Below are 10,901 nucleotides of genomic sequence, written 5' to 3'. Positions count from 1 at the left end.
AATTTCAGAAGGTTAGGTCTAGCCCTATTTCGCAGCTCTTGTTTGAGTCCAACCGTTGTAGGGTAGGACCTCTCATTCGAATATTTATCTGGTCTTAGTGATATGTAATGGTGTTTGCAAGCTAGTTAGGTGAAGGTAGCAGGGACTTCTTACGCAGCTGATGGCGGAGAGTGAGGTGGAGAGTTTCCCTAGGGTAAGCCTAGGATGAGATTAGCACAGAGTGCAGCAGTATTAGAAGGGACTTGGTGAAGTTGCAGCAATCCTTGAGGAAAGTACGGATAGATGTGGAAGGTAGTATGGGCCCGTACTACTGAAAGCATAGGATCCGCACTCGAATCAGGGAGGACTGAGATAGAACCAGGGAACTTGTAGAGTGTGTGAGACCTCTCGAGATTATGTATGACCCTAACACTTATGTATTTTGTTTCAGAATGGTGGTGATTAAGCGACATGGAGCAGGAGGATTGGGATCAGGGTCATGATCAGGCTCAGGTTCAGGTTCTGAGCCATTTGATGAAGCACTACGCGAGTTCATCACGTCTAAGATCACGAGAGGCATCCATGAGTCGACCCCGGTGATTTTCAGGTCGATCAAGGAAGGGATTATTGAGCTGATGGAGGATCGCCTCAGGGCGTTCAGGAGCGACATAGCATCTGGCCAAACAAGGACACATACACTCTCCTTCAAGGACTTCAGGGGATGTGGTGCGCCAGGCTTCCACAGGGTAAAGGACCCCATTATTTCCAGTAGGTGGATTGTAGACATGGAGTCTGCTCGGTAGACGAGCTTCTGTCTTGAATGATTAAAGGTCTGGTATGATGCAAGTTGTTTGAAGGATAGAGCTAGAGATTGGTGGTAGTCAGTTGGTGATTCACTGGGAGCCATAGACATTGAGGCTATGACTTGGTCGGATTTTGTGACCAGGTTCAGGGCCGAGTTCGCGCCGGCTGTGGAGCTTCAGCAGCTGGCCAGGGAGTTCTTAGATATGAGGCAGACGACTGAGTCGGTGACAGAGATTACTGCCAAGTTCAGGGATAGGGCCTTATTGGTGCCTCAGTACGTAGGGTATGAGGAGATGTGGAAGACCCGCTACCACAACATGTTGAGGGCTGACATTCGGAAACATGTCAGCTACTCGGCATGCCCCACATTGGAGGACATGATTGTGAGGGCGAGGGAGAGGGAGATTAATATAGAGAACCTTAGGAAGAGGAAGGCAGAGATTGGACAGGTTAGTAGGGTTTTGGGGAAGAAACCCAAGGGATCTGACTCTAGGTCGAAGGGCCATCAGGGCCGGAGCCGCTGTGGGAAATGCGGCAAGCCACATGAGCGGATTTGTAGACTAGGGTCATCGGGCTGCTATAAGTGCGGCAAGACTGGGCAGTTTTGCAAGGATTGTACTACCCCTACCCCCACCTTTCAGAAATCAGACCTGATTTGCTTCCATTACAATAAGAAGGGCCATAAAAAGGCTGACTGCCCGAGACTGGTCCCAACAGTGCCAGTGGCGGCGCCAGCTCCAGCGACCCTACGAATTACGAATGGCCGGCAGGGCAAGATAGATGCTCCAGTGGTGAGGAGCTGAGCCTTCCAGTTGACCATTGAGGAGTCGTGTGTCGCACCCGATGTGGTGACGGGTATGTTTTCTTCTCCCTAGCTCTTATTATATGTCGTTTATGATATTTATGTATATGTTTTATGTGTTGTTTAGTATCATTCCATGTGAACGGTATCTCAGTCCAGGTTTTATTCGATTCGGGAGCTACCCGATCATTTGCCTCTCTTGCACTTAGCAAGAGGTTCCCCGAGTCTTCGGTCATGTTGGATTTCCTTCAAAAGGTCGAGATTGCTGAAGACCGATCAGTACGAGCATGAGAGGTTTTTAGATATTGTGTTTTGAGGTTGTATGAGGAGCACTACCTAGTGGATTTGGTTCCCATTCCATTGCGTGGAAACAAGGTTATCATAGGCATGGACTGGTTGAGCCCTAATGAGGCGGTGATCGACTGTGTGCAACAATTAGTACGTGTCAGCACCCCAAGTGGGGGAGAGCTGGTGATTCAGGGTGAGAGGTCGCAGCGTGGACTAGCTATGTGTTCAGCAGCGAGGGCTAGGCACTACCTTCAACATGGTTGATGATCTCTTCGACCAGCTACAGGGGGAAGCTTGGTTTTCCAAGATAGATTTACGCTCATGCCACCATCAGATGAGGGTCGAAAATGAAGATGTACAGAAGACTGCTTTCCGGACTCGCTATGGCCACTACAAGTTCGTGGTGATGCCCTTCGGGCTCACCAATGCTCTTGCTGCGTTCATGGACCTCATGAACCGCGTATGCAGACCGATGCTGGATCGGTCTGTAATAGTTTTCATTGATGACATCTTGGTTTATTCCAAGACGCGGGAGCAGCACGAGGAGCACTTGCGAGAGGTATTGGATACCTTGAGGAGGGAGAGCTTCTACAGAGATCTTCGTCCTAATTATTGTTGGCCTTGCATGAAGTGGGATGTAGCCTGGTATGTTGAGAGATGTCTGATCTGCAGGAAGGTAAAGGCCGAGCACCAGAGGCCTCACGGAAAGACACAGCCGTTGGATATCCTTATGTGGAAATAAGAAGATATTACCATGGATTTCATCACAAAGCTTCCCAGGACCGCACGAGGAGTGGATTAGATTTAGGTCATCATGGATCAATTGACCAAGAGCGCCCATTTCATTCCGATCCAGGAGAGCATTTAGGTCGAGAAGCTAGCCGACATCTACATTCGAGAGGTAGTAGCATGACACGTAGTGTCAGTCTCCATGATTTCTGACAGGGATGTGCGGTTCACTTCCATATTCTGGAAGAAGTTTCACGACGAGTTGGGTACTAGTCTACACTTTAGCACCACTTTTCACCCGCAGACGAATGGTCAGAGCGAGCGGACCATCCAGGCTTTCGAGGATATGTTGCGCGCATGCGTTTTAGACTTTGGTGGTAGCTGGGATACGTACCTTCCCTTGGCATAGTTTTCCTACAATAATAGCTACCACACGAGTATTGACCGTCCTCCCTTTGAGATGTTATATGGGAGGACGTGCAGGACCCCAATATGCTAGGGCGAGGTTGGGCAGAGGGTCATGGAAAGTACCGAAGTGGTACTCAAGACGACAGAGAGGATCCAACAGGTCTGTAGCAGGCTTCAGACTACTCAGAGTTGGCAGAAGAGTTATGTCGACAAGCACCGTTTGGACCTGGAGTTCTAGGTCGGGGATATGGTCCTCCTAAAGGTGTCACCTTGGAAAAGTGTCATCTGGTTCAGGAAGCAGGGCAAGTTGCGCCCCAGATACATCGGCCCCTTTAGGGTTACAGCCCGAGTGGGCAAGGTGGCATATAGGCTAGATCTGCCAGTCGAGCTTAGCCAGATTTATAGTACCTTTCACGTCTCCCAGCTGTGGAAGTGCTTGGTAGATGACTCTACGGTGGTGCCATTAGAGGATATTCAGGTTGATGACAGCTTGAACTACATCGAGCGACCAGTAGCTATCCTTCACAGGAAATTGAAGGATCTAAGGAACAAGAGGGTCAAGTTGGTGAAGGTGCAATGGCAGCACCGCAAGAGCTCATAATGGACTTGGGAGTCGGAGGACAAGATGAGGGAGCACTACCCCGAGCTTGTTCCAGATGCAGCAGCAGACTTTGAGGACGAAGTCTAAAATAAGTGGGGGAGATTTGTAACGCCCGGTTTCCGGAACGTATTTTAAATATGAATTTTTGCATTTTTACACTGGGACTAGACGAGTTGGAGGCCCCAAATTCGTCGAGTAGATGCGAATCTTGGATGCGGGTGGAAGAGTCTACTCTCCGACTTGGTAGCCCCGATTCAACGAGTAGATTTGTCTGAATGAAACCATAAATTTTAGGGTTTACACCCCATTTAAACACTTTAACTGGCCTCCATTCCAGCCTCCATCATCTCCCTTAGTCACGAAAACCCTAACTTGAGACCCTATAGCATTTTGTAAGTGTGAGGACCATTCTTGAGGGATTTTGTGTGTTTTTGAAGCTTGAGAAGAAAGAGGAAGCTTGGGAGATCAAGAGGAAACAAGTAGATTCATAGATTTTGTCACATTCCCATCTTATTTGAGGTATAAAGTTTGTACATTGTCCATTCATTCATTAGATCTCTCCATGGGGTAGTTTAGGGCCATTTGGAGCTCCTTATGGAACCATTCATGGATGCAACCTTGTTTTGGTGTTAGGAATTTGGATCCAGAGTCTTAGAGGGACTCCGTGGCATAAAGGTGCCAACTTTATGGCCATAGGAGTCCCATGCATCTTATTGAACACTTTTTAGGACTTTATGGACTACTTAACCCATTCATGCACATAAAGTTTGTAACTTTACGTGTTATATCGGTCCTAGGAGGTCAGATCTATGTTCTGGATGCATTAAGCCCGACTGAAATCGACTCGATAGACTTGGACTTTAGGGAACTCGACGATTCGTTCATAGGACTCGGAGAGTCGGGTCATTGTTCCCCATCCTTTTCTGTTTCCCGAGCAATCTGGTTGAGTCTAGAAGAGGACTCGACAAGATGGACGTGAATATAGACTTGAAGATCAAAGAACTCGACGAGTTCAAGGATGAACTCGGAGAATTTAAGGCAATGTCTTGACTGATATGAAGAAGAACTCGACGAGTTCAAGGAAGAACTCGACGAGTCAAGGGCTAAACGTTCCAACTTACATGAAGCAGGACTCGACGAGTTCCAGGATGAACTCGGTGAGTCATGAGGAAAAGGTTTCGGTTATGTATGAAGGGGAACTCGATGAGTTATTGAAAGACTCGATGAGTAGGATCAAAGTTCCAATATTTTGTAGATTATGGAACTCGACGAGTTTGTGGACCAACTCGACGAGTTGAGTTAATCATATGTTGACTTTGACCAAGGTGTTAACCTTGACTTTGACTATGACCTGAGTTGACCCTTGAAAGGGTTATGAGTATGAAATGGTAATTAAGGAAGGTTGTTATGTGTAGGATTTTGAGAGGAGTTGATCCCAGTGCCGATGACAGTTCAGTTACTACACGGCATTGAGGTGAGTTACCTTCCAGTAGGAGTGGATCTAAGGCCACAATGTCGGCCCACTAGTAGGAGTAATTGTGGATGATTGTCTTCGTGATAAATGTTTGGTTTGCCACTATCTGTTATGTTTTTTTGTGCTAGTATGATAAGATGTTATGTGATAGTGGTAGTAGGGGGAATACTCCCCATATCCGGTCGATAAGGCCAAGGGGTAGGTCGGGCACCCCGGTATATCTGACGGTATGATTATGTTATGCATTTATGTGGTAGTAGTAGGGGTGAAATAGTCCCTGTAACCGGATGAGATAGATCGAAGGGGTAGATCGGACACCCCGATATGTCTGACAGGGGTAGGTTAGGCACCCCAGTATGCCTAGCAGGGGTAGGTTGAGCACCCCGATATGCTCCGCATGGTAGTTCGGGCACCCAGATATGCCTGGAAGTATGTGTTATGTGTGGTATGTGGTATGATGTGGGAACTCACTAAGCTTTGTGCTTATAGTTTTCAGTTTTGTTTTCAGGTACCTCTTCATCGAAAGGGAAGGAGCCGACACAGTAGCGACGCATCACACACGCACAGGATTTCTGCATTTTGAGATTCTTGGGATTGTACTCTGACATTGTTACTATTTTATGATATGGTTTTGGATACATGTGACTATGGTTTTATGAAATGATGAGACTCGATGATGTTTTCTTTTAAATGTTTTTCTAAATCTTTATATTAAAATGAACATTTTGGTCTTGAAAATTTGGATGTTACAATTTCCCTGATATCGACTAACCATGCTCAAAGAAAAAGCCACATCAGGGCGAGTACATGTCATAGCATACATGATCGATCCAATGGCGGAAGCATATGGAACTCGACTCATTTCTGATGTCTCTGCATCAATACTCGGACTCTGAGTCTTACTCAGTTTGGTGTTACTCTAGATAGGCAGTTCTCCTTTCTTGGAATTCTCCATGCTAAAATGTTTCAACACTTTATCCAAATACGTACTTTGACTAAGTCCAATTAGTCTTCTGCTCCTGTTTCTCAAAATCCTTATCCCTTGAATATAGGCAACCTCTCTCAGATCCTTCATAGCGAAACATTTTCCAAGCCAAGACTTAACTTCTTGCGAAGTTGGAATATGGTTCCTTATAAGAAGTATGTCATCAAAAAATAATACCAGGAAGGTTACTATACTCTTACTAACTTTGACATATACACAAGATTCATCTTCACTTCTAGAGAAGCCAAACTCTTTAACTTTCTTGTCAAAGCAAAGATTCCATCTGCAAGAAGCTTGTTTCAATCCATAGATTGATTTCTCAAGCTTACACACTCTATTAGGATACTTTGCATCCACAAAACCCTCTAGCTAACTCATATAAACATCCTCAGCCAGCTTCCCATTAAGGAAGGCGGTTTTGACATCCATCTGCCAAATTTCATAGTCGTGAAACACAGTTATGACTAGCATTACCCTAATAGATTTAATCTTAGCTACTGGTGAAAAGGTCTCATCATAGTCAACCCCTGGGGTTTGAGTAAAGACCTTTGCAACCATTCAAGCTTTGAAAGTGTGTACCTTTCCATCCATTTCGGTCTTCTTCTTTAAGATCCATTTGCACCCGACTGTATTACGATCCGTTACATTGTCAACCAAATTTCAAACTTGGTTGTCATACATGGACTTGATCTTACTATCCATCCCCTCTTTCCACTTGGCAGACTCAGACCCCGTCATTGCTTCCTTGTAGTTAGAAAGTTAATCCAAATTTACCAGTATACTATCACTGATAAACATATCACCATCTATAGTAATATGGAAACCATAAAACTCAGGTGGCATTCTAACTCTACTGGAACGCCTAAGAGGCAATGACTCATCAATTGGTTCAACTAGAATTTCTTCCTCAGGTTGAGCCCTATAATTTTCAGAGGTTGATTTATCATTTGAATCTTGAATTTTTTTCAAGATCAATTGTGCTCCCACTGTCCTCTTTGCATATAAGCTCTCTCTCGTGAAAGACTCCCCTTTGTGCTACAAAGACCACATTGTCACTAGGTCTGTAGAACAAGTATCCAAAGGAATTTTGTGGGTAACCAATGAAAATACATCTCTTACTTCGAGGTTCAAGCTATTCATAAGTCTCTTGTCTAACGAAAGCTTCACAGACCCAAACATTGATATGTGCTAACGAGGGAACCTTTCCTGTCCACATCTTGTGATGTTTTTTGGTAACCTTCTTTATTGGGACAAGATTAAGAATGTGGGCGGAAGTCTCTCAAGCATACCCCCAGAATGAGATTGGAAGTGAAGCTCGAATCATCATGGAATGAACCATGTCTAACAAGGTTCGATTATGCCTATCAGCCACACCATTAAGTTTTGGTGTCCTAAGAGGTGTTAATTGTGAAACTATTCCACATTACTTAAGGTAGTTGTGGAACTTGATACTAAGATACTCACCGCCTCTATCAGATCTGAGCATCTTGATCTTCCTGCCTAATTGATTGTCTACTTCTTGTTTGAACTCTTTGAACTTTTCAAAGGTTTCTGACTTATGCTTGATTAAGTAGATATAGCCATATATGATATAATCATCAGAAAAAGTCACATAGATTCAATTTTCATCCCTTGTGGTGGATCTGAAGGGACCATACACATCTGTGTGTACAAGATCCAACAATCCTTCACCTCTTTCACTAGAACCAGTGAAGGGTGATTTTTTCATCTTTCTTAGAAAACAAGACTCACACGTATCACTTGACCTTTAGTCAAATGAATCTAACACTCCATCCTTTGGAGTTGGGCGATGTGTTTCTTCTTAACATCTCCAAGACGACAATGCCACAAGCATGCTTTGTCTAAACCATTAGACGAATCGATTTGTAAAACACTATTACCTAAATTGTCTACAATCATCACAGTTTCATACACACTATCACAAGGTAAAGGTTCAAAATAAAAATACACCATTTTTAAAAGTAGAAATATTCCATTCTCATTATCAAAAGAATATCTAAAACCTTGTTTATATAAAGCATGAAATGAAATGATGTTTCATGTCATCTCTGACGAGTAACAACAATTTATGAAATCTAAACCTAACCCACTACTAAGCACTAAGTTATAAAATTTAATCTTGGTAACAAGTGAAAATATCCTATTGCCCATGATCAAGTTTATCCTTCCATGATCCACATCCTTACTTTTTCTTAGCCCCTACAAATCATAACAAATGTGAAAACCACATCATGTATCAAGACCCAAGAATGAGAATATTATGAGTTTTTAAATAAGATAATGTAAATACCTACCAAGGTTGGCTTCACTTTACCATCCTTTATATCTTGCAAGTATTTAGGGCAGCTTTGTTTCCAATATCCTTTCTCGTGGCAGTAGAAGCAAGTATCCTCTTTGGGGTCAGAGGCAGGGGAGCGTCAGAATTGACTTTTCCTTCGGGTCCATTGCTTGATGACCCATCTTGGGACTTTCCCTTCCAATTCTACTTTAGAGGACCTTTCCTCTTCTTCCCTTTTCCTTGCCTAATGGCCATGACAGTAGAAACAATAGAGGTGGAGGCAACACCTTTTCCCTTCATTCCTGCTTTAGTAGTTCACAGGAGGTTCTGAAGTTGAGCCAATATGATCTCTTGGTTGTTCAGATGATAAGTTAAGATAAACCGAACATAACAATTGGGCAATAAATTCAAGACTATATCAATAGCTTATTCCTCATCAAAGTTCACATTGAGTTTTAGCAAGCACTCCACATATCGTTGCATTCTTTACACGTGGCTACTGACGGACTCTCCATCTTTCATCTTGCTAGTGATAAGGGACTTTACTACCTCATGCTTTTCTTGACGAGCTCGTTGATGGTACTTTTCCACCAAGTCCTTGTTTATCTCGTATGGCCAGTAATCCTCGTAGAACCTTTGTATCTAAGGAGTCATAGTCGCCACCATGATGTACTCAACTAGTTATGTGGCAGGAGCTTCGGTTTCATCAATCTTGAGAAGTTCCTTTTCAAGTTATACTCCTTGTCCTCGAAACGTAGAGCGATTTTGATGTTTCGCATCCAATCGTTATAATTGGTGCCATCAAAAGTAACCCTCGAGCAGATGTTCAATAGATAGAAGTTGTTGTTGGATGAGTTGTTGTTGGAGGAGGAACTTGAAGCATCATTTGGAGTAGACGTCTAAAAGAGAAGAAGGATAGTTTTTTGTTAGATAAGAACAATCCTCAATATAACACTCAAATGAAATATTAAGGCTAGGATCCAACTAGATAGTTCACAACTTAGAAAATGGATGTTGTAATCTAACTGTGAAATAAATAAATGTTGGTAAATGACAATTTGCCAATTTCACCATGAAAAATGAAATTTGAATGAATTAGGTTTTTAATGAAATTCCTAGATCTTTTGAGTTTCATTGAACTATTCAATGACATGTTTAATCTCGATTATGCTCTTCCATTTGTGATTGGGATACCGGGGATCACAAACAAGATGTGAATAACCATGAAAATTAGCTTGGTACTCTCGATGTCATTTATCATCTCATTTTAATGTGCCAGTTAGCCACACACGCGCTCCATTAATCAATGATAATTTACAAGACACCCACTGCCACTCTTTATTAGTCCCTATTAGTGTGTCGGTTAACCACACACGCTCCTTTAACGACTTATAAAGTGCAATGTAAAATTTCATGGATTAGCATCAAATTCACATTTCTCCGAAAGTAAGTAAGATTGGGAATTTAATAAAAGAATTTAGTTACTTTATAATTCATTATACTTATTAATGAGAATTATTTGTCCTATCCAACCTGTTCAGCTAACGACCCTCCACCAATCAAGGAAGCGGTGGGTGAAAGTGAACACCCATTTAACTACCATTTTATAGGCATTTTCCTTATATCCCCTTATAAATCGGATTCGTGAATGAGGAGTACTAGTGGTTCGACTGACTTGGTCTTATACATATAGTAAATATTAAACATTTAATTTTACATATAGTATAAGGTGTAGTTTAAACATTTCAAAATACTAGGTTTAACTACTAAATTTCGAAAATTAAAACATTTTTTAAAATTAAATCACATGATTTAATAATTATCCATTAATTAAATATTTAATTAATTTATTAAATATATTTGAAGATTATCCAATTAAATTAGTCGAGATAATTTAACCTAATCTTCTCCCCCTAAATTTTCATGGGAAGGATAAATCAAATTTTATAATTATCCAATTAATCAAATAAGAAGATAGTTTCCAAAAATGAGATAACCCTACCAAAATCCTAATTTTCGAAAAAGGCTTATCTTGGGGAGGAAGGAAAGGATTTCAACCCTTGACATTTTCCGAAATTGTTGAGGGTTAAGGGAACCCTAATTTCGAAATTTGTAGGGCAAGGCAAAGGGTTAAAACCCTTCGTTAATTTTCGAAACTTAGGGCCTAAGAAACCCTAATTTCAAAAATCCCTTAGTCCAAAAGGGTTTAATTGAAATAAACCCTATTTGATCAAATTCAAATGATGGCTATCCATTCAATAGAAAACAAGTCAATGCTCTGATACCACTGATAGGTTTTGAGCATAACAAACAAAAAAAACTATATGTGCATGTAACCCTAATTCTTGATCTGTGTTTTCTCTAACTGAACATAAAACTTTTGAACATCCAATGGAAAACCCTAATCCTACTAGTATATTTTCAAAATCAACGAATAGGGTTAGGAAAACATACCTTGATTGTTATATATCAATATCAATGAATCCAAGCCTTCTTGAAACCTTAAGAGCAGGCATCACAAGTGTCACGCCT

This window comes from Lactuca sativa, chromosome 4 (assembly GCF_002870075.4).
Source record: "Lactuca sativa cultivar Salinas chromosome 4, Lsat_Salinas_v11, whole genome shotgun sequence".
Classification (NCBI taxonomy): Eukaryota; Viridiplantae; Streptophyta; class Magnoliopsida; order Asterales; family Asteraceae; genus Lactuca; species Lactuca sativa.
The sequence above is the reverse complement of the archived record's forward strand: the minus strand, read 5'-3'. Positions refer to the sequence as shown.